This window comes from Myotis lucifugus, unplaced genomic scaffold (assembly GCF_000147115.1).
Source record: "Myotis lucifugus unplaced genomic scaffold, Myoluc2.0 scaffold_8, whole genome shotgun sequence".
Classification (NCBI taxonomy): domain Eukaryota; kingdom Metazoa; phylum Chordata; class Mammalia; order Chiroptera; family Vespertilionidae; genus Myotis; species Myotis lucifugus.
The window spans coordinates 11,161,687-11,183,412 of NW_005871056.1; the positions used below are offsets into that span (position 1 = coordinate 11,161,687).

The 21,726-nt window shown below is 45.5% G+C and overlaps 1 protein-coding gene across 3 annotated transcripts in view; it reads left to right on the top strand.

Annotated features, from left to right (window-relative positions):
• The window catches only part of ZBTB38 (zinc finger and BTB domain containing 38), an 81,729-nt gene that overhangs the window by 32,222 nt on the left and 27,781 nt on the right, over positions 1–21,726 (top strand). For 2 of the 3 annotated variants that reach the window (XR_002827983.1, XM_023749591.1), the window contains exon 4: positions 1,519–1,623. The gene's annotated coding sequence lies outside the window, so the exon portion shown is untranslated. Of the gene's footprint in view, positions 1–380; positions 754–1,518; positions 1,624–21,726 lie in introns of those variants that run through there. The other variant, XM_006083770.3, reaches the window with a different exon arrangement.

A 21,726-nucleotide genomic window follows, 5' to 3' on the forward strand; every position in this document is an offset into this window, starting at 1 on the left:
GCGTCCATTTTCTGGGCGGTGTGCGCGCGCGGCCGTAAGGCGCGTCCGGAAGCGCCATGGACCCCCCGGGAACGCGCGCGCGGCGGGGAGTCCAACCCCGTAAGTGCCAGTCGCTGGGTCTGCGTGCGCGGCGGTGGCGCTGGGCTCCGAGCGCGGCCGGCCTGTCCCTCCCGTCCCCGGGGGGAGATCGAGACCTGGCTGGGGAGCCTGGCGCGGGCTATGGGCTCCGCCGGCGCCGGGAGCTGAGCCGCTGCAGGGACCGCGCGCCCGCAGGTGCCCGGGCTCCGGGCCTGCGCCGCCGGGGAGGGGGCTCCGCTGCGGAGTCGGTCAGGTTGCGCTGCAACTAGCGGCCCAACTGCGCAGCTGTGCCGGGGGGCGGGGGGCCGGGGAGAAATGCGCACCCAAGGGACGTTCTGGGCGCGGGTCCAACAGGCTCGGGCGCTGCGCTGACAGTCGCACCTCCCCACCCCCAGACTGCGACTCGGACCCCGGACCTGACCCTGCGGAGACTTGATGATTTCCCTGGTTCAACACCAAAACCCTTTAATTGAATGGAAAATGCAAAGGCAGGGCCCTGCCCCCCCCGGGGGGGGGGGTGCAATCCCAGCCTCCTACTTCTGCAGTAGAGTTAGGTCTGCTCAGTTGGTCCAACCCAACCGCCCGCTGTTAGCCACTTTTTTGCAGAGTGTATACTAATCACCTTAGATTTTAGTCCATCTGCGATTCCGCTTTATAACTTCCGCTCTGCTATAGGTAAGTGATTAATACCATTCTGGACTTTGGCCCTAATTGAATATAGCTTTTAAGGATTCGTTATAGATGATATGCGTTATGGTGCCTTATACCTATTTTAACGGTTAAAGATTTTTCCTCCTAATTAGAAAGCTCAACTACTCGGTCAGGTTCTCAAGGTTGAAAAGCATAGGAGGGTTTAGTGCGTGCTTTGAGAGAAACTTCTAGTGAGGTGCTGTATCTAAGCGTGGTGTTTTTCTGAAGAGTAGGGACCCATTAGAAGATTGTGAAATCAGTTGAATGGGTTACTCTTGGAATTTTTGAAAAGATATAGAGAAGAATCGGGTCTTAATGCATGGCACACAGTAAGAGTAAGCACTGTTTTGATGTTTGACATTTTGGAGTTTGTTTATATAATTTTTAAAAACGGTGGGTCACTTGTCAAAAAAATTTTTTAAAACCCCGACTTACAGGTTAATAACCCAGGCTTTGGAATCAGTTGAACCTGGGTTTAAGTCCCAGATCAACAGAACCTAGTTGCGTGACCTTGAGCATATTCTGTGACCTCTCAGAGTCTCTTTCAGTATGGCTGTAAAGAGGGGAATGCCTACCATCTTCAGGGGTATTATAAAGACTATATGAGGTCACATATGTCAATCACTTTGCTCAGTGCTTGACTTATAGTAGGTGTTCAATGCGAATGCTAATTGTAATTACTATTGTTGCCAACACATCAAATCCTGGCAGCTAATCTTGAGACACTGCGCTTTTCTTTTCTTTTTTTAGATCTTGATGTGGAAGAGATGGAGGACTCAGAACCAAGGATTTCCAAGTGATTTCATCCAAAGCACGAGAAACTAAGTTTGTTGAGGCTGATCCGTTCTACCTGAGGTAACTAAATTTGTGTGTCTCCGAAGTCTACATGAAAGAGGAAATGGTTTTTCTAAGGGACTGAAGGACTCCCAAGGGGCATGTGATTTGTGCCAGTGATCCACCAGGGTTGGGGATTACACAAAGTGACAATGACATTTAAGCGAATTGTGATTAAGGAGACGTGTGTGAGGCCTCTGTGACGAAGGGTGAACTAAGTGAATGAGACTCCAGGAACTGGTTTCTCCTCTCAGTTCTGCCAGTGATGTCATGGGAGCTTCTGTAAGTCTCCTTATAGATTGCTAGCTTCTCTAGGCTGGAAGGACCGACAGACATCACTGAGGCCCAGATAGTTTAAGTGACTCTTCAAGGTGACCCAGTGGGCTGGGATAGAGGCAGGCCTTGAACCTGGACCTCGATTGCTTAGTCATGCAACCAGCCTCAGGGCCTGCTGTGGAGTGAGCACCGTGCTAGGCACTGAGCATACTAGTAAAAGGATGAAAAGCCCACCCCAGGACACTTGCAACCTGTGCAGACAAGTACTGACAACACAGTCCATTAAGTGCTACCTTTGAGGCATATACAAAGCCTCAAAGATGATAATGATAACAACTACCAGTTGTCAAGTAGTACAAGGCAGTGTGTTACGGGATTAAGTGTTGTATTTTTAACTATTCCTATGAGGTAAGGAAGAATAGATGTAAAGGACTGAAATGTCAGCATGCACAGGCAGCTCATGAAGGTCTTTGCATCTCCTACTACGTTTATGGTGCACATTTTATATGCAGAGCACAGTGCTAGGGCCACAGAGTGCTTGCCCTGAAGGAACTTGCAACCTAAACTCCAAAGAGACCTAGTCAGACGGGCAGTGCCTGACATTCACCCCTCCTTCACCTGCTTCTCCAGCAGCCAGAGTAGGATCCATCACAAGAAGAGTTGACATATCACAGTTCTTGCCCCTCAATGCACTTTCCCCCACTTTTTCAGATTTAACATATCCTTCCATTCATCTCTGAAAACTTACACTTTCAATTTACAAACAATAAATAGGAAGGCCTTCTCTGAATTCATTCATTTACTTGTTCATTCAACAAATGTTAATCGAGCTCCTCCAAGGCACTTGGGTGTTCAAGACCATCATTGTTATTAGCCATATTCAGTCTCTTAGCAAGGAATCATCGTTCAACAGTTAGAGGTTTTTTATTGTTAATATGCTAGAATAGCAACTCCAAGAATGTTGGAGATTGACCCATAAATAGGATTCCAACTAGATAGACAGGAAAATCTTTTTTTTTTTTATCTTAACATCTTCAGAAAGGAATTTCTTCTCTTTAAAATTTTGATTTTGCCATTACTCTCATCTGCTTATAGAGGCCTTTCATTTGTGCACTTAACCTGTAGGCAGAGAGAAAAACCAGTCTGGCAAGTAGGCTTTCTTTGACTCAAAATGCTGTTTTTTAGCTTTTGAAGCCACATGGCACTATGAGTGTTCAAAGTAAAGCAATGTAAGAGATACTTTCATTTAAAGGTACAAAGTTACAGTCCTAGCCAGTTTGCCTCAGTGGATAGAGCCTTGGCCCGTGGACCAAAGGATTCCAGCTTTGATTCTGGTCCATAGCCCGTACCTTGGTTGCAGGCTCCTCCCCGTCCCAGGCCCTGGTCAGGGCTCGTGCGGAGACAACCAGTCAATGTTTCTCTCACATTGATGTTTCTCTTTGTCTTTCCCTCTCTCTTCCACTCTCCCTAAAAATCAATGGAAAAATATCCTCGGGTGAGGATTAACAACAACAAAAATAATGAAGTTACAAAGTTAGAGATAGTGCCGATAATTGCATTAAGCAACAGAAATCAGATTGTAAGTCTTGAATGCTACCTGTAATAAACTTAAGTTCCAAATAGAACAAATGAGATATTGAATGTAAATGTGCTTTGCAAACTTTTAGGAGTCCTATAAATGTAATGCAGCAAATCCCCCTTGAGTAACTGCTATGAGTGTGGCACTGTGCTAGAGAGAACAGAGGATTCAGCAGCAAAAAGATCTGGTTCCTTCCCTCTCAGACCTTTTGTGTGTGTGTGTTTGATATGTTTTTATTGATTTCAGAGAGAGAAAGGGAGAGGGAGAGAGATAGAAACATCAATGATGAGAGAGAATCTTTGATTGGCTGCCTCCTACACGCCCCCTACTGGCGATCAAACCCAAAACCCGGGCTTGTATCCTGACTGGGAATTGAACTGCGACCTCCTGGTTTATAGGTCGACACTCAACCACTGAGCCACAGAGGCCTGGCCTGTCAGACAGTACTGTAGGTGAGGAAATAAAATACACAAAAATAACGGCGTGGTAAATGCCAATATATATATATATATATATATATATGTGTGTGTGTGTGTGATTTGAAGAGGAAGAGGTCCTCTGGGAGTCAGGGGACTCTTTTTTGAGGAAAAAAACAACATTTAAGCAAGTCCTTGAAGAATGTGGTTTCCATCAAAGAGATGAGGAGGAGGCATTTGAGACAGGAGAAGTAGCAGAATGGGAAAGCATGGAGCATATTCAGGGAAAGGTAGTGAGCCCAGTTGAGTTAGAACTGGTCTATAGAGGCATCTGGTGGGAAATACAACTGGAGAACATTTGGTACCAAATGATACTGGTCTTGAATGCCAAGCTAGGAAGTATGAGTGGATTAACCAGTAGAAGACATTGAAGATATTTGGACAGTGGAGTATCATGGCTGCACATGAGGAGTGTGTCCTTTTGGTAGCTGTGGGGACATGGGGAGGAAAGGCAGGGCAGAGACTAGAGACAGGAAGACCAGTTAGAAAGGATGGGGGGAGGCCTGAAGTGGGTGATGGCAGTGAAATGGGAAAGGAACTGATGCAAAAGGAAGGATTGACACAATCTGCCCTCTCAGTGGAGAAGGAACAGCTAACGCCAACAGATTTCCAGAGCAGTGATACCTGCGGAAGAAGCTTGGAGGGAGGTGAGAGGCTGTGTTTTAGAGGTGCTGAGTTTGAAGTGTTGGAAATATGGCATCCCCCGGACAGATGGGGGCTTTGTGCTCCAGAGGAAGGCTGGGGCTGGGTTGGGAGTCCTTGCAATACAAATAAGTCAAGAGGTGGGAGAAGAGATTGTTTTCAGAAAGACTGTATGGAGGCAGAAGTTGAGGATGGAGCCTTATGAGAAAAGAAGGAAGGACCTAGGCAGGATCTAGAGAGAATTTTGGCAAAAGAGCAAGGAAGAACCACGGGAGAACATGACTCCAGAGCCAGCAGAAGGGGGTTTCCCAGTGGAAGGGACCTGGAATGTCAGATGCTGGAAGGGGAGGGGAGGCCCGGAATGGTCATTGGATTGACATGTGCTAAACCATGTTCGTTGGCGTTTTCCTTTGTAAGGTAATACGACTTACAGAATGAATATGAAGATGTTTCATTTGCAAAAATTTGTAGCTTGAGCAAATCAAGAATCGCTGTTAAGTTTGACCCCAGCAAACCTCAAAACACACTTCTGGTTACTAACATTCAGGCTGCTAAATGTGGTTTTGGTAGTAGTCATACCCTTTATTCTGTTGTCAGCAGATAGACCAAAGAATATTCGTTGATATTGTAAGTTCTTTAAAACTACATTTCAAAATGCAAAAAAGTTCTAAAAATAATTTAATTCCTATGCCTTTTTACGATATGGCTATCTTATGACATGAGTGTGTGTGTGTGCTTTCATAGGCATATGAGCTTAATACAATAGAATGAGAAGACTGGGCCAGATAAATCTAGTTTCACAACCGTGCTGGGCCCTGTCCCAGGCTTGTGACTTCAGAAAAGTTACTCTGCCTAAGCCTTAACTTTTTTCATCCAAATAGGGTTATTTTGAAGATTGAATCATATACTAAAATTTGGTCAAGAGCTATACTATCGCAGGCAATTAGTAAATGTTGATTCCCTTCCCTTGACAACCTCCTGTGTGTATGCAAATTTCTGCATAATGTACATCTATACACAAAGCCTTATCTTTATGACTCATTTTAATGTGTTAGTTTTATCATAGAAAGAGCGTACCTCTCACCATCGCTCATCTATCCTTGATAGTTCAGGTGGCTTACAGTTTAATATGGATAAGAATCAACCTGAGGAACTTGCTAAAATGTAGGTTTCCAGACCCCTGGCCCAGAGATTCTGATTCAGTCGATTTAGGGTGGGGCCCATGGGAATTTTCATTTTAAAGGATCACTGTTGTGATGAAGATTAACAAATGCACATGCTAGGAAAGGATAAACTTGAGACTTGATATGCTGATTTCAACTCCAATTTCTATTAGAGACCTTCTATGCTCAAAAGTTCGGTATTTGTATCATAATGTTTATGGATTATATTCGTAATAAGATAAAAATGATCGGACCCAGATAATTAAGGAATGGCGGCATTATCACACCCACCTTCACTGTCTGCAGTGTACCTATAGCAGTACTGGGCAACGCACAGCCCGCAGATCAGCTTGCTTTCCTATGGAGTGAGTAGCGAGACCCTCGCCCTATGCTCAGAGTTTGCAAAACCAATGTAGCTATAACTATGAATGGGGGTTCTCTCTTCCCATGACCAGCGCAGAGAGAGAGAACACGGGGGTTGATGAATCTTGATTAGAACACGATGAGGTTTAAGGAAAAATGAAAAAAACACAAGACTGAGACAGAAATAGAGCGAAAGCTGGGCCTGGGTGTGGCGTCTGCCCTCTGATGGAGGGACAGACGCAGAGAGCATCAGCACCGCAAGCAGATTTATTTATACTCGAATAACAGGAAGCTATATCACATCTGGGTGGGCCTTGAGTTCCTGGCGACATCATGAGATCCACCCCCTTAACACTGGGCGGGAAGGTCAAACTGAGTGGCGTCCCAATCTCTTGATTAGGTCCGCCCCCAGGGCGTGGCTCTGCCTTCGCCGACATATTTAAACCGAGTGTTTTTGCCAGCGGCCCTTAACAATAACTGTTGTTACCAGTAATATATTTAATGGCAGCAACATTGTACAGTCATGCCATTAAAACATTTCAGTGCATTTATCTCTCGAGTCTGTGTCTTCTGGTCAATAAACATCTGTCATTATATCGTAGTTCCCTCATTCTCTGCATCTTGGGATCATGTAATTTTGAGGCTAGTAGTTCACGTTGTTCATCTATCCCAACCTCATTTTGTGAGATGAGAAAATAATTTTTTCCCTCCTAGTCCTAGCTCTCTGCTTACTCACAAGAAAAGGTTGAGACATACATGTATGTTTGGTGTCTAAGCTATGTATGGAGGATGTAAAACCTGTTTACTTGTATATATTGAATTGTGTTTTATGCTTCTTGTACGTGTTTGAAAAATCGGATGACTTAATGGGAATATATTTATTAAAACGATACTGAGCCATTTTGTAACATTGTTGGCATCCGTCGATGGTCGCTTCTCTTGGAAGAGGATGCCAGTGGCCTGGAGCTTTGCCTGGCCTAGAAACAGGGTTTATACCCATAGCTCCCGAGAGGAGAAGGCAGACTGACTTTCCTGGAGTCGGCTCTGCACCTTGTGTGCATTATCCCGGCCATCTTATTAGAAACTCGGGGTAACCGGGTGTGGTGGACTCGCGGCGGAGAGGCTCCGTGATGCGGCCAATGTGAGATTTTCACATCCTGGGTTTTATCTGACTCCAAAGTCCTGCCTCTTCTCTCCAACCCCGGGTGGTTTCCCAGCCACGTACTGAGAGTATGCAGTAGGTCATTGTTTCTGCTTTTAGGTTAGAGCAGTGGTTCTCAACCTTCCTAATGCTGCGACCCTTTAATACAGTTCCTCATGTTGTGGTGACCCCCAACCATAAAATTATTTTTGTTGCTACTTCATAACTGTAATTTTGCTACTGTTATGAATCGTCATGTAAATATCTGATATGCAGGATGTATTTTCATTGTTACAAATTGAACATAATTAAAGCATAGTGATTAATCACAAAAACAATATGTAATTATATATGTGTTTTCCGATGGTCTTAGGTGACCCCTGTGAAAGGGTCATTCGACCCCCAAAGGGGTCTCGACCCACAGGTTGAGAACTGCTGGGTTACAGGCTTAGAGACCCTGGTCTCCGGTGTTATTCTAAGCTCAGATTTTTTTACAAGAAGCAAGTGGAGCGGAGGTATCGTGCAGACTCGAATCTGTCCAGTAAATATCAACGCTCTGTGCCAGGTACCAGAGCAGGACCCCACCCTCGTGAGGCCTCCTATCTCCCTCACAGGCCCTTATCTACCAGCTAGGTGCTGCTGCAAGCTTTTCTTTCAGTAGGAAGGCTAACGGATTTCTGCACTGATAAAATCAGCCAGTTTGTGTCTCACTAGAGCTGTTGCTGTCCCTATGCCTGTCTAAGTGTTCCCGGAGTGGCCAGGCCAGTTGAAAGTTTAAAAGAGTTCCTTGGGGTATTGCCCAGAGCTGTTGGGTAAGTGTTTGTCGATTACCCTCTGAGGCCCTGCGGAGGGAGGTGAAAAGACCTCTGTGTGAGAGAGCAGCCGGGAGGCCTGGACTTGCTCCCTTGCCTGATCTGCAACCTTGGGAAAGAAAGTCGAGGAATTTTGCTGGCGTGGTTTCCTCACCTGTCACCAGAGGTTTGGCTCAATGATGGCTAAGGTTCCTTCCAGCAGTACTTTCTTTCCTCTCCAGCAGAAAAAGCAGATAAAATCCACATCTGAGGCCTTCTGTGGTCCCCATTTCAAGATTTCCTCTGACTGTCCTCGTGGGTGCCCTAGTACTAGCCAGACGTAGCTGGGAGTCAATCAAAAGGTAGCAAAATGGGAGGTGGGGAATCACGGTTTTCACATTTTATGGCTACAAAGAACCTGAGACATAAACTAGCCCAACCTCCTCACAGTCCAGATTGGGAAACGGGATTCCCGGGAAGTCAGAGGACTTGCCCAAGGTCACACAGTTAGTGGGCAACTGGGAGCAGAACCCAGTGTCCTGTACCCAGTCCCGTACGCTGTGCAGAAACAGGCAGGTCCCGTCCTAAGGCAGGTTATCAGGAGAGCGGGAGGTGGCCGTCTGCCAACAGAGCTTGGAGGGGCTGCCTGTCCCGCTGGAGAGGGCTTCTCGCAGCCTCAGTGGACACCGCGACGCAGACTTCCGTCCTGCTGAACCGCCGAAGCTCTGGGATGGCTGCCATTTAAGGTGGTAAAGAAAATGTCTTTTTAAACTGGGAGCAGCAGAGGGCTCTTTCCTATTTTGTTAAAGCATTTTTCCTTTCATTTAAGTGAAAATTACTAAGCCATACACTCATTTAATTGTGAAAGGAATTAAACACATTCTCAGGGAGGGTGAGGAAGAAGACCCAGCTTGCACAACCCAGTTTGCTGGCTACTGCCTTGAGCCATGTTCAGCCCGGGGTGCGTTTTCGAGAGAAATCCAGTGACGGTTTACCTCCTGGAGGGGCATCCTGGGGCTGTTTCAGCAGCGGTGAAGGCACGCTGTGTGCTAGCCAGGTGGAGATGAGCTGTCACTTCCTGCTTTGTGCGTTGACTAGCGTTTCTAGGCCCCGTTTTGTTTGTGTTCTTCTTCCTGTTCCCGCGTCAGAACAACTTCTGGTTATTTGTAGAGTTGATTACAGTTAGATCAGAAGGCCAGCAATTCAGTAAGCACAGAGCTGAATGTATTACCTTACCAGGCATGAGAGGCTCGCGTTCGAATCTCGGGCGTCCCCAGCTTACGTGCATCTTCATTTTAAGCTTGGAGGTTTCTGATTAGCTCTAACAGAATGCTGATTCGCTCCTAGACCAAAGTGAGATTTCCTTTTTACAAACTTACTCAGCATTCTGGTCTGTCCCTGCTTCATGCCGGTTTATCTGGTCCTGTAGTCCCTGCCATGAACTCAGAGAGCAGTTTCTCGAGGGCTCACTGCCGTCTCTGATGCTCATCGGTGGAAACAGTGTCACAGTGGCCACAGTCACCCCTGCAGCCTGGGTGCCTGTGGTGTGTTCTGCCCTTTGCTTGGACTTATATGAGTTCCACCTTTGCCTTAAAGGGAGAGGAAGGGAGGACCATTTTGCGGAAGCAGAAGGCACTAGGATAGACGGAAAAAGCGATGACGTGGCAGTGAAATGAAGCCCCGGATGGGGTTTTACTCACAAGTTAGAGAACTGGCCTACCCCGAGCGCTATGCTAATAAATTGGGTTAAACATTTTTTTCCAGTCAAGGTCGAGCAATTCTGGAGTTTCTTGAGCCACTTACACGCTGTAGGTTGACTTTTTGCACAGAAGCACCGTAAATTTCCCGAGAGAACATTTCCCCCCCCTAAATGAATATAGACTACAAAGTGAGTTTCTCATTGTCCCAGTAAGAGTATATGGGACGTTGATTGATGTCTGATTCGGGGACCCATTTTTTAAGTCTGTTCTGGCCCACGACAGTCCAAGTGGCTGTCAGTAACATACGTCATCACAAGTGTTAATCAAAGTACAAGCTGGTTATCAGTAACATGCGTCATTCCTATGGATGGAGTACAGAAGGAATATGGGGTAAGTTTATCTATGTCACACACACACGGGGAGGTGGCTACCTAAATGGTCCAGTCTGACCCTGAATATGTCACTCTAAAAGTTCACCCTAAAATTACGAACTTATAAACTAGAAAATTATTACTATTACACTCATCCTGTTTGTTGCATGTGTATATATTTTTAATCCTTATCCATGGATATGTTTTTATTTTTGTTTTGTTTTTTATTGATTTGAGAGAGAGAGAGAGAGACATCGATCGGTTGCCTCCTGTACGCACCCTGACCAGGAATTGAACCTGCAACCTTTTGGTGTACGGGATGGCGCTTCAACCAACTGAGTCACCTGGCCAGGGTCTGTTTGTTGTGTATTTAATACGCCTAATATTTGTTTTTGATTTTGACATTTAAAAATAACCAAGAGCTTTTTGCCACATCTGACTGATCTATTTTAATACTTTCTTCTCTATTTAACGATATGAGTTTCTGATAAGATGATTTACACTTCTCTGTACTTTAGGAAATACTTTTTGAGGTCTTTTTTTTTTTCTCTCTTATTAGTTTGAATGGGAGTCTTACCTCCAAACCCAGCAGCTACCTTGCTTTTAAAATGACCTGTTTGCCCCCCAGGAGGTTCCCTGAGCAGGGAGGACAAAAGTGGGGTGATTAGTCACTGTGGCGTCCAGCAAACACTTTGGAGACCATGATTTATGTTACTGGTGGGGGGAGGGAGTTATCTCTGTCCCTAGATAATGACTCTTGTGAAAGGTAAGGGGCCTGTATTCCCAGAGAGTCCGTCCAGTGCCCTGTTGGTTGTGTTCAGTTTCCGACCCGGGGGCCATTTTCTGTGAGTTTGAATCCCCATGTGGAGCTCCTCCCACTGTGGCGTCTGAGTGTTTGTTTTCTAAAATGAAAGCACAAGCAGAAACTCGAGCTGCTCTACAGAACAGCCTGTTCTTTAGATTGTTTTCAGGTCAGTATATTTAAAGCCTAATTTTTCTAAACAGCCTGTTGTGTGTGTTTTTTATCTGAATGGTTTTGGGTTTGTTTGGGGAATTTTTAACTTTTTAAAATCTAAACAACTTATTATGTCATTGCTCCCTGGTCCTCCTGCCCCCAGATCATTTCACTCTAAAACAGGTGAACAGGGTAACTGTTTGGACACCTGATTAGGGCCAGAAACCGTCATTTCATTTTAATTACATTTGTTTGGGAGTAAAGTTATTAAAAGCTAACTGGAACGTTAATATTCTTCCCTCTCCCCGCCCAACAACTTATCCCAGTCGATTTCATTTGTCTAAAGCAGTGGTTCTCAACCTGTGGGTTGCGAACAATGAAAATACATCCTGCATATCAGATATTTACATGACGATTCACAACAGTAGCAAAATTACAGTTATGAAGTAGCAACGAAAACAATTTTATGGTTGGGGGTCACCACAACATGAGGAACTGTATTAAAGGGTCGCAGCATTAGGAAGGTTGAGAACCACTGGTGTGCATCCATTTGTGTGGCCAGCGGGAGCTTTTGCAGCATTTCCACGGTAGGAAAGCTGTTGCGCTTCTCATTGTCGGTCAGACCTACCTGGACTGCTGACAGCTCTGCCAGTCACCTGCATCTCCTGACCCCTAGGCAGGGTGGCTGTCTCGCATTCCTGGGCTGCCTCAGCCGCAAGCACGCCTGGCCTCCCTCCAGAGATTGCAGTGTTGCCAGCAGTGGCTTCAAACTGGAAAAATGGGAGGTGGAAGAGAAGAGATAGAAAACACGGAGGAGGGATGGTGGAAAACAGGGGAGAAGGAAATGTACAAGGGAAGTATGTACGAGGACTCAGGTGAATATAGGAGAGCCCAGGCTCACAGAAATGATCTCTGTACATTTTGCACCTGGAACCAGGTGGGAAGCTGCTGCAAATGTGGGGCTGTTTGCTGACAGCTGGGGAGGAGACAAGGCAGAACAGGCAGCCTTTCTCCAAGGGGTCCCCACCAGCGCGAGATGTTAGGCTGCTCTCCAGACCAAGCTGTGTGCCCTCTCCCCCCCCCTCTCCCCCCCCCCCCACTCTCTAGAGCAGAATTTACTTCCTCGGGTTGGCCACCATTGTCCCCTTCTCGAAGATTCCCCGAGGACATTGGTGATCTGGGTGGATGCATTTTATTGTGTTGACCCCATTGTTTGAAGTCCCAACTACCAAGTAGTCCATGCTCCAATTCTGTGATCTAGTTTCTGGCATTGTTGTTGCGTGTCGCAATGATGGAGCGTGATGTCAACTCGGAATGCTCTGACCGAGCAAGCAGCTCCTGAGAAAGGTCTGCGCATTCTCAGCAATTACTGCTTTTCTCGTTGCATCACCTGCTAGTGAAGATGGAACCCTCCTTTAAAAATGAGAGCTGGGTGCCTCTGAGAGGATGAGGCTGGTTAGGAGTTGAGTATCATGTCCTTCTCAAAGCTTGAGCTGGCCCTGTCCTTAAAGGGACTTTTGAAGCAAAGTGAAGAGTTTGGTATTTGCCCCTCTGCCTCCTAGGATTCATGTATTAAGAAATGTTTGACATGGGAATGAACAGTTGGTGGGGTCCTGAAGAACTGTTATATGGTTGTTTTGAAAGCTTGAATACTTATACCTCATCATTTACATTTTAGGGGAACAATGAATCATAGTATAGATATTGAAATATTACAAGCAGAACAAAAGTTATAAATGATTTATTCTTATTTTATTATAGATTAGGGTCTGAAATTCAGATACATACAGGGACAGGAAGGGGACATGAATGTTCACTGTGGGCTGGGTATAAGAAGAGTGATTAGATTGTGGCAAACTGGAGGGCATGAAATTTTAGAAAAATAATGTGGGGCTGAGTGAAACAGGTCAGCAGTTGACAGTTACAGAGTTACACCATCTGACTCACTCCACCAGTCTGGATTTCCTCAGTGGCAGCCTGCCCAGTCTTTTCCTGCAGAGGGTTGGGTCTGACGATCTCCAAGACCCTGCCCAAGGAATAGTCATAGCAAATAAAGAAGCCACTTTGGATATAAACCATGTCCATCTCCTCCAGGCAAAGTGGTTTGTCAGTCGAGTCAGCAGCAGAACACCGCATGTATGTCCAAGGACATCTGGGGGACACCTGGAGAGAATCAGACGTAGCCTTGATTAAGCTGCACAGGGCTGAGTGTGCCCATCCCAGGATGGAACAGAGGAGCCCACCAAAGGAAGCCCTCCCTATGTGGGCATGTCACTCCCAAGGTAGCTGAATGGAGCCAAGCCCACAGAGGTTAACCTGGATGGCACCAAAAGACAGCAGGCATCTATATATATAAAAGCCTAAGCGACCAGCTAACCAGTAGCTATGACACACACTGACCACCAAGGGGCAGACAATGCAGGAGCTACTGAGCTGTGGTGACTTGGCAGTTGTGGTTCTCGGGTGACACACCCAGAACCAGAGAGGAGGGAGCCCGATTCTGCGGTGCGTCACCCGAGAACCACCCTCTCGCAACCTGGGACCCCTTGGGGGATGTCAGAGAGCCAGTTTTGGTCCAATCCCCGCAGGCCAGGCAAAGGGACCCCACAGGTGCACAAATTTGTGCACCGGGCCTCTTATATCTTAATATACCTGGTCTGTGCTATTGACCTGTTTGGCCCAAGGATGCTTTCTGGAATATCAAGCACTTAGAACTTCCGAACTAGTCCTGGACTGGGACAATGTGAGAATCGTCCTCTCTCTCTGGTGACACTTGATTGACATCCTGCACATCCTGGAATTTATAATATGTTTCCTTTTTTTCTACTAAACATCTTTTAACCACTCCCATTTTCCTCAGCTCTCTTGGTGCCATAGGGAGTCGTAATGTCTGTAAAGCACTTAACCCAGGGTGTGGCACGTGGAAAGTGTTCAGTAAATATTAGCGTTTGTTGTCATTGGCATCATCACCACCATTATAGCTATCATTTCAGCAGCAGGTAAGGAACCTTGGTTTCCTCCCCCCTGACATAAATGAAGATGGGCCACACATACCTGACCCACTGTGTCAGAAAATGCACTTATAATCCCCAGCTGACTCATGCATGTTAATGTTCGGGGAGCTCTGCTGTGGATGCTGTGGTCAAACACAGAGACAGACTGGCCTAGAGACTGGTCCCTGCAGATTGCTAGCAAAGGGGTGCTTTGGGACAGTCTTATGGGGTAGGGGTTGGGGGTGTGCCCTTTACATTATACTGTAGGGACGTATGATGAAATCACCAGGAATCTGATTCTGAAAGCTGTTGTTCCCTGCCTGTGACTTTAACTTCAACATAGAACCTGATTCCTTTCCACCCTTCCCTCCACCCACTGGCCTTCTGGCCTGCAAACCTTGTTGCCAAGCAGGGCAATTCCTTTGTGAGAGGACAGAAGACCTTTGCAAGTCTGGGAACTGACACAAATAATTATACTGTAGGACTTTAATGGTAGTACATGAATCAATGTAAAAATGAGGGGTGATCCACTCTCAGTGAAGATTTGGGGCCCCTAGTGGGTGGTGAGAAGGGAGGTGTAACGGGACCTTCTTTAACATTGGTGACCAAAAATATTGCCTGCTCCTAAGGAAACAATTTGAAAGGCAGAAATAGCCAATCGCATGCTACCACAGTGACTTGTCTGGACTGGAAGCTGCTGGGGTGGTGAGGAGAAAGTGTCCTCACCATAAGGATGAAATCCTAACTTCATATAAAATTAATTTATTTTAGAAAGTGAAATAACTAAAAGCCTTTTCAGCCCTTCAAAGCTCTCACCTAGCCCTGGCCAGTGGGGCTCAGTGGTTGGGTTGAAGCGTCACCCCTCTCACCAAAGGGTTGAGGGTTCGATTCCCGGTAAAGGGCGTACATGAGTTAACAGGTTCACTCCCTGTCCCCAGTAGGGGCATGTGCAGGAGGCAACTAGTCTCTGTTTCTCTCTTTTTCCCTCCCTCCCTCCCTTCTACTCTGAAAAGCAATGGGAAAAATATCCTCCGGTGAGAATTTTAAAAAGAAAAAGCTCTCCCCTATATTTTGAGGGTAACATAGTCTAGCATTTTGTTAATTTATGGTTGTGGTGATTTTTTGCATCCCGCATATAGTAATTCTATGTGCCCTGAGACTTGGACATGTAGCTGTGGGTCTGAGTAGTCCTGAATGGCTCTCTCCCCCTTTCTTCCTCTCTCCCTGCCACTGTCAGGGAGCTTAGCTGGGACCTCTGCATCCTCATCCCCTCTCACACTCATCCAGATGAACTGCTGCCATGGTATAGGCAGTGGTTGAATGGTGGCCATCCCAAAAGATAGGTCCCAAAGCTATGAATGGACCTTATTTGGAAAAAAAGCCTTTTGCAGAGGTAAGTTAGTTAAGGATCTTGAGATGAGTCCATTCTGGATTATGGGGCGGGCCCTGTGAGAAACACGCAGAGGAAAGACGCATAACGAGGAGAAGGCCATGTGGAGATGGAGGCAGAGATTGGCGTTGTGCAGCCTCGAGCCAAGGAACTCCTGGATCCATCAGGAGCTGGAAGAGGCAAGGAAGGATTGTCCCAGACCTTCCAGCAGAGCACGGCCCTACAGGCACCTTGACTTTGGACTTCTGGCCTCCAGAACTGTGAGAGAATAACTTTGTGTTGTTTTGAGTCACCAAGTCTATGGCAATGTGTTATGGCAGCCGCAGGAAACTGATACGGTGTCCAAACCTAGCCTTGACTCAGAAGCGCCTGGGAACTTGCTAAACGTGGCTTTCTGGGGCCGTACTCCTGGCTATTCCGATTCAGCCAGTCTGGGGTGGTACCACAAAACTAAATTTTTTTCTCAATTACAGTTTACAGTCAATATTATTTTGTATTAGTTTCAGGTGTACAGCATAGTGGGTAGACAATCGTATACTTTACAAAGTAATCCCCCAAATATTTCAAGTACGCACCTGGCACCATACAAGTTATTACAATATTATTGACCATATTCTCTATGCTATACTTTACACCCCCTGACTGTTTTGTAACTACCGATTTGCGCTTCTTAATCCCTTCACCTTTTTCACCCAACCCCCCAATCCCTCTCCCATCTGGCAGCCATCAGTCTGTTCTCTGTCTCTGTGAGTCGTCTGTTTTTGTTTTGTTCGTTTATTTTGTTTTTAGATTCCACATATAAGTGAAATCATACGGTATTTGTCTTTCTCTGTGTGACTTATTTCTCTTATGCTCCCTATATTTCAAGACTCAGTTCCACCTCTTTTTTTTCTGACCCTTTCCCCAAACTCAGTTTAAGCTGCCTCCTCCAGAGCAGTGGGCACTCTCGCTAGAGCGGTTCAGTCATTAGGGAGGGGCCGTTAAGGCTGCTTGTCTGTTTTCTCCTCTGGATTGTGGACTCCAGAGATTGCTGAACGTGGGAAGAACTAAAGAATTAAACAGGCCAAGCGGATGAAATAGTTTTTCTGCTTTTCTGAGTTATTGGACCTTGCTACCTTATACCTCATCAGACACTTGTTAAGAAAACAAAAGTATTTGGTTGTAATGAATGTAATGAAGAGGTAGCAGTAGTATATACTGGTCATATGTATGTATGTGAGTAATATCATCAATTGAACATCTGATAGCTAAAGTCTCGATAGTCATTGCTTCATCTAAGTACGACAGTAATCATCTTAGGAGTCATTCCCATTTTACAGCGTGGATTCAGCACAATGCTGTGCAGTCAGGTAACTCAGGACGGCAGAGTTCACAAAGTGGAATGTGCAGATGATCACCTAGCCAGCAGTGTGTTAATGATGAATAGACTGACCAGGAAAAGCCGGCTTTATTGGTAAAAAAAAAATATATATATATATATATATATATATATGGTGTGTTTTTTTTGAATGGCAAATACAAATACACTTATTGGCATGAAATTTGGTATAAAACAAGCACAACCACACTTATTGGCATGAAATTTGGTATAAAACAAGCACAACCATAAAACATATCAAAAGATGAGATTGGTGACTTATGTCTACTAACATGTGAAATCACATAAACGTCGTCTCCTTTAAGTGTGCTGGGAAAAGTTTGTGACCCAAAGTCACAAGACCAGGGGGGTGAAAACCCAACCCTGCCAATGACAAGCTATGTGGTGTTTGGGGTTTGGCTTCATTTCTTTGAGCCTCAGTGTCTTCATCTTTGAAATGGAAATATTTCACAGTTCATAGGGGTGTCGTGAGAAAGAAAATGACATGGTGTGCATGCAAATGATTTGTGAATGGTAGAGGGTTAAACAGGAATAAGGACAGGTGTTCGTGAGGTAGAAAAGCAATGGTGAGCATGAAAGGGATTTGTAAATGGCAAAGGTTAAACAGGAATACGGACAGCTACTCTTGCCTTTGTTTGGTGCTTGGGTCCAGGAAATTGGCCTTGGGGAAGGTCATGTTCTGCTGGGGACGTGGATGTGGGCACTGGGCCACTGCAGACTGTCTGAACTCCCTGCTGAGGTAGGGTACGAGGATGCTGGGATAAGAGCCCCAGAAAAACAAACGGCATGAGCTAGTTAGGGAGGATGTAGGGATGGAGAAGAGTGGTCAGAAAATTAGAGGCTTGCTGTGCTTCCTGAAGCAATAAAAAGAGAGAATGTGGCTCGTCAGGGGTTAGATCCGGTCACCTGTGACCAAGGACCAGCCCAAGGACCACAGATCAGCTCAAGGACCAGCCCAAGGACCACAGGTCAGCTCCCGGGAACTTGACATCTTGTTCTTTTACTCTGAGGTTATTCCCAGTCATTTTGTTTTCAGCAGCTCTTAACGTTTCATGGGTTTTAGTGCGAGCACTCACTCACCCTGTGGTCTCAGCATCTCAGTTCCAAACATATGAATGTATTGGCATGGCCCCAGCTGCTCCTCACAGGGTCACTTCCTGCTAATGTGGATTCAACCCCCTTCCTCTTTAAAGATGAAACCAAGGCTTTATTTTTTTTTATTCTAATCGGTTTAAAAATATTTTCCAAGTTGTCATTAGTATAACAGTCCTTGATCTTGAAATAATGATCTGAGTGGGAGGTGAGCATAGAGAACAGTCATGCCTTTTTGTCACAGACATCACCATCCTAATCTTACCTGGAAGTTTCTAGAGCAGAAATGAGCATAACCTGTCGAAGGAATCAGTAGATATATTTTAAGATAGAATTGACATTATCAGCCTGGAGATAACGGACTAAATGAACAGGATAAAATTTAACCAGAATAAAGAAGGGAGTTTTGAGTTTCGGTTAAAAATGTCAGCCTTGGAAGACTGGAAGTGAAAGAGGAAAAAGAAAACAAGGGGGTTAGCCGGCCATTGGAGGAGGAGGGTCTAGGAAGGCGTGTGGAACCAGAAATCGAGACACATGTTTTGGTCACACATGGAATCTTAGGCAAGTCATTTAACTTCTCTGTGCTTTGATGTTCTCATCTCGGAAATGAAAGGATTGGAATAAAAATCCTGTAAAGTTCCTTCTGTCAGTAACATTCTTTTTACCGGGGACTAGTTGAAGGAATGTGTGGTGCGCAGCCCAGGGTACGATACACAGAGTAAATGTTCAAAGCGGTGTTGTGTGGCAGAGGTGACTGTTCAGGGCGCCTTGATTGTCCCCAGTGAATACTGCTCCTCTCAGGAGGAAATTCCCGCACTGGGTGGAGTGGTCCCCACCCCTGATCTGAAGAATCTCTAGAATCCATTTATGGCAAATCAAGACGAGTTAGAGTGCACGCTCCACCAACAAGCACGCACTTTGCTCTTTGTTATCGAAAACAGCCGGTGTCTGTTTATTTGGAAGTGACGCTTACTCATCGGCCCATGTGGAGAATGATTTCGGGGGCTGGATTCCCGGCTCCCTGGAACACAAGAGCGTTTCTTTGTGTGGGCTCAGCACCATCTTGTGGGCACCGCACTGGGGACTGGCATGGGCTGTGACCATCCAACATAAAGGAACCGGAAAACACAGCCCTGAAAAAGCCTCCGCCAGGGAAAGGCTGTCTCTAAGGTCGTGTTTTTAAGAGGGGCTGCTCACTCTCGGAGCTAGGCACTGCCTGTGGAATTTCCTTTTGTGACTAACCCATGGCACCTGGAAGAGCAGAGTGGGCAGGCTCGGTGACACAGTAAGCCAGACCTTCCCACGAGTTGCGTGCACCTGGGGTTCAGGAAGGAGACCCCAGCCAGAACCTGGGGTTCTGTTCATTGGGTTTCTGTTTATTAGGGAGGGCGTTAATACAGAGGGAGGGAGTCCCAAACCCTTTCTTCCGTGGCCTCCCTCGCCCTGTATCCTGCCTCCAGCCCCACCTCTCCTGGTCCAGGACACCCCTCTGCCCTGCCTCCTCTCTCTCCTCCCTGCTGGCATAGATTGCCACTCAGAGCATAACTTGAATTATGTGCTTAGAGGCCCCCTTCCCAGCCAGCTGAGGATGGAACAGAATGAGGTGTGATGGGAACAGAACACTGGGGTTGTAACATGCTTTGCCTTCCCTAGCTTTGTCTCCTAACTCTACATTTGTGTTGTTTCTCTGTGTGAAGAAACTTAGTAATAATGCAGTCTGGGGCTAAGCTGATGGTGTGAGGGCTGTCTCAGTCCCTCTACCCAGACAGGAAGGAGCACCTAGGGAAACCACCAAAAGGACAGGAGCTCTCTGGATGTTCAGAGTTCTTACTCTCTACTTACCCTTCCCAGTAGGGCTTCAGGGAGGTAGACGGGGGAGGCAATATCTTTAATGGGCATGCAGGATTCCCAAGAACAATATGTTACTGATTTTGTATCTGTTAATGCACAATTATTGGCCTTATTTATCATAATATTATTATCGTGATGCATGTACCTATTCTTTAAAAGTAAATGTTCTTTCAATTACATTATCATATCTATAATTAACCCACACTCTTTTATTTCGCTAAATATTTACTTTTTAAAACATTTTTTTATTCATGTTAGAGAGGGGAGAGAGAGAGAAACATCAATGGTGAGAGAGAATCATTGTTCAGCTGCCTCCTGGACGCCCCACACGGGGGATCGAGCCTGTAACCCAGGCATGTGCCCTGACCAGTAATCGAACCGTGACCTCCTGGTTCATAGGTCGATGCTCAACCACTGAGCCATGCCTGGCTGGGCCTAAATATTTGCTTTTGCACTTACTTTCCTCCAGCATGTTTTAGCTGACTTCCTTTTGGGGTCAGCCTGGCCTGAGCCCAGTGGCTCCTGACGGTCCAGCCTGCAGAGCTAATCTGCCCCGGCTCACTGAAGACCTCAAAGCTTGAGACTCTCCAAGCCACTCATTCTCCACTTCAGCTGCAGGGAAATCCCCGCTTACACAATACCCCTGCTTCCAACACCCTTTCAACCAACAAGCATTAAATTGGTTGCTATTATCATAATGAGATGGGCTAGAGGAAAGAGTTGTAGCTATTGTTTTGTTTTCTGGAATTTTCATAGAAAATCATCAGGGTGAAAAAGAGCAATAGAATGAGATGCTACATTGTGTCAGTATTGTCTTACCTAATCCTATTAAGGACTAAATTGCACTTTTCTCCCATTTAATAGATTAGAAAAAAACCAAAAACAATGGGTCTTGAGATGGTAATTAGCTACTAAGTGGCAGAACTGGAATTTGAACCCAGGAGTGTGTGAGCAGAGGCCCTGCTCTATCCTCTGAGGCCAGAGATAACCAACTAGGAGTGGAACAGGAAAAGGAAAGCTTGCAACTATTGACCAATTCTGCAAGTTGTCAAAAATTTTAATCCAGGGCTTCAGTGGAAACCTGAACCAAAACCCAAAATAAGCACATACGTGTGCTAAGCCCCAAACTGAACCAAATTTTTTTTTCATATTTTTTCCTGAACAAACAACCATCTATTGAATCCATTAAACTGAGACTTAATAAACAACCAAAACAACAAAGTCTTCACTAAAGAAATCATACCCAAACTGACATCTTATTAGGTCCTGGTTTAAAGTCAGAAAGAAGAGGTCCCAAGACTTTGCCCTCCAAAAACCCCTTAGTGTGAGGGGAGAGGAGCAAGTGGTCGGCCAGGAACCTGCAAACAGATGGGAGAGGGGATGAAGCAGGGCCCAAGGAGCCTTTTTTTTATGAAGGTGGAGATGACGCTATGTACAACAGGCACATGATCCAATAAACAGTAACCTAGCCTTGTTTTAACTGGCCAGATTGGAATGGTCTTCTGGCTCAGGGGGACAAGTAACTACACATGATGGAACTTTATCAGTGATTTAAGTATTTGTCTTCAACAAATTATGTTGGTCTCCTTCCTGTCAAGCTTCTTACCAGAATGACTAATAAGTAACCAATTTGAATGATTTTTATTTAAATTCTTTTTTTAATCCTCACCCTAGGACAGTGAAGGCGAACCTATGACACACGTGTCAGAGGTGACACTCGAACTCATTTTTTTGGTTGATTTTTCTTTGTTAAATGGCATTTAAATATATAAAATAAATATAAAAAATATAAGTCTTTGTTTTACTACGGTTGCAAATATCAAAAAATTTCTATATGTGACTCGGCACCAGAGTTAAGTTAGGGTTTTTCAAAATGCTGACACGCCGAGCTCAAAAGGTTCGCCATCACTGCCCTAGGAGATTATATATATATATATATATATATATATATATATATATATAT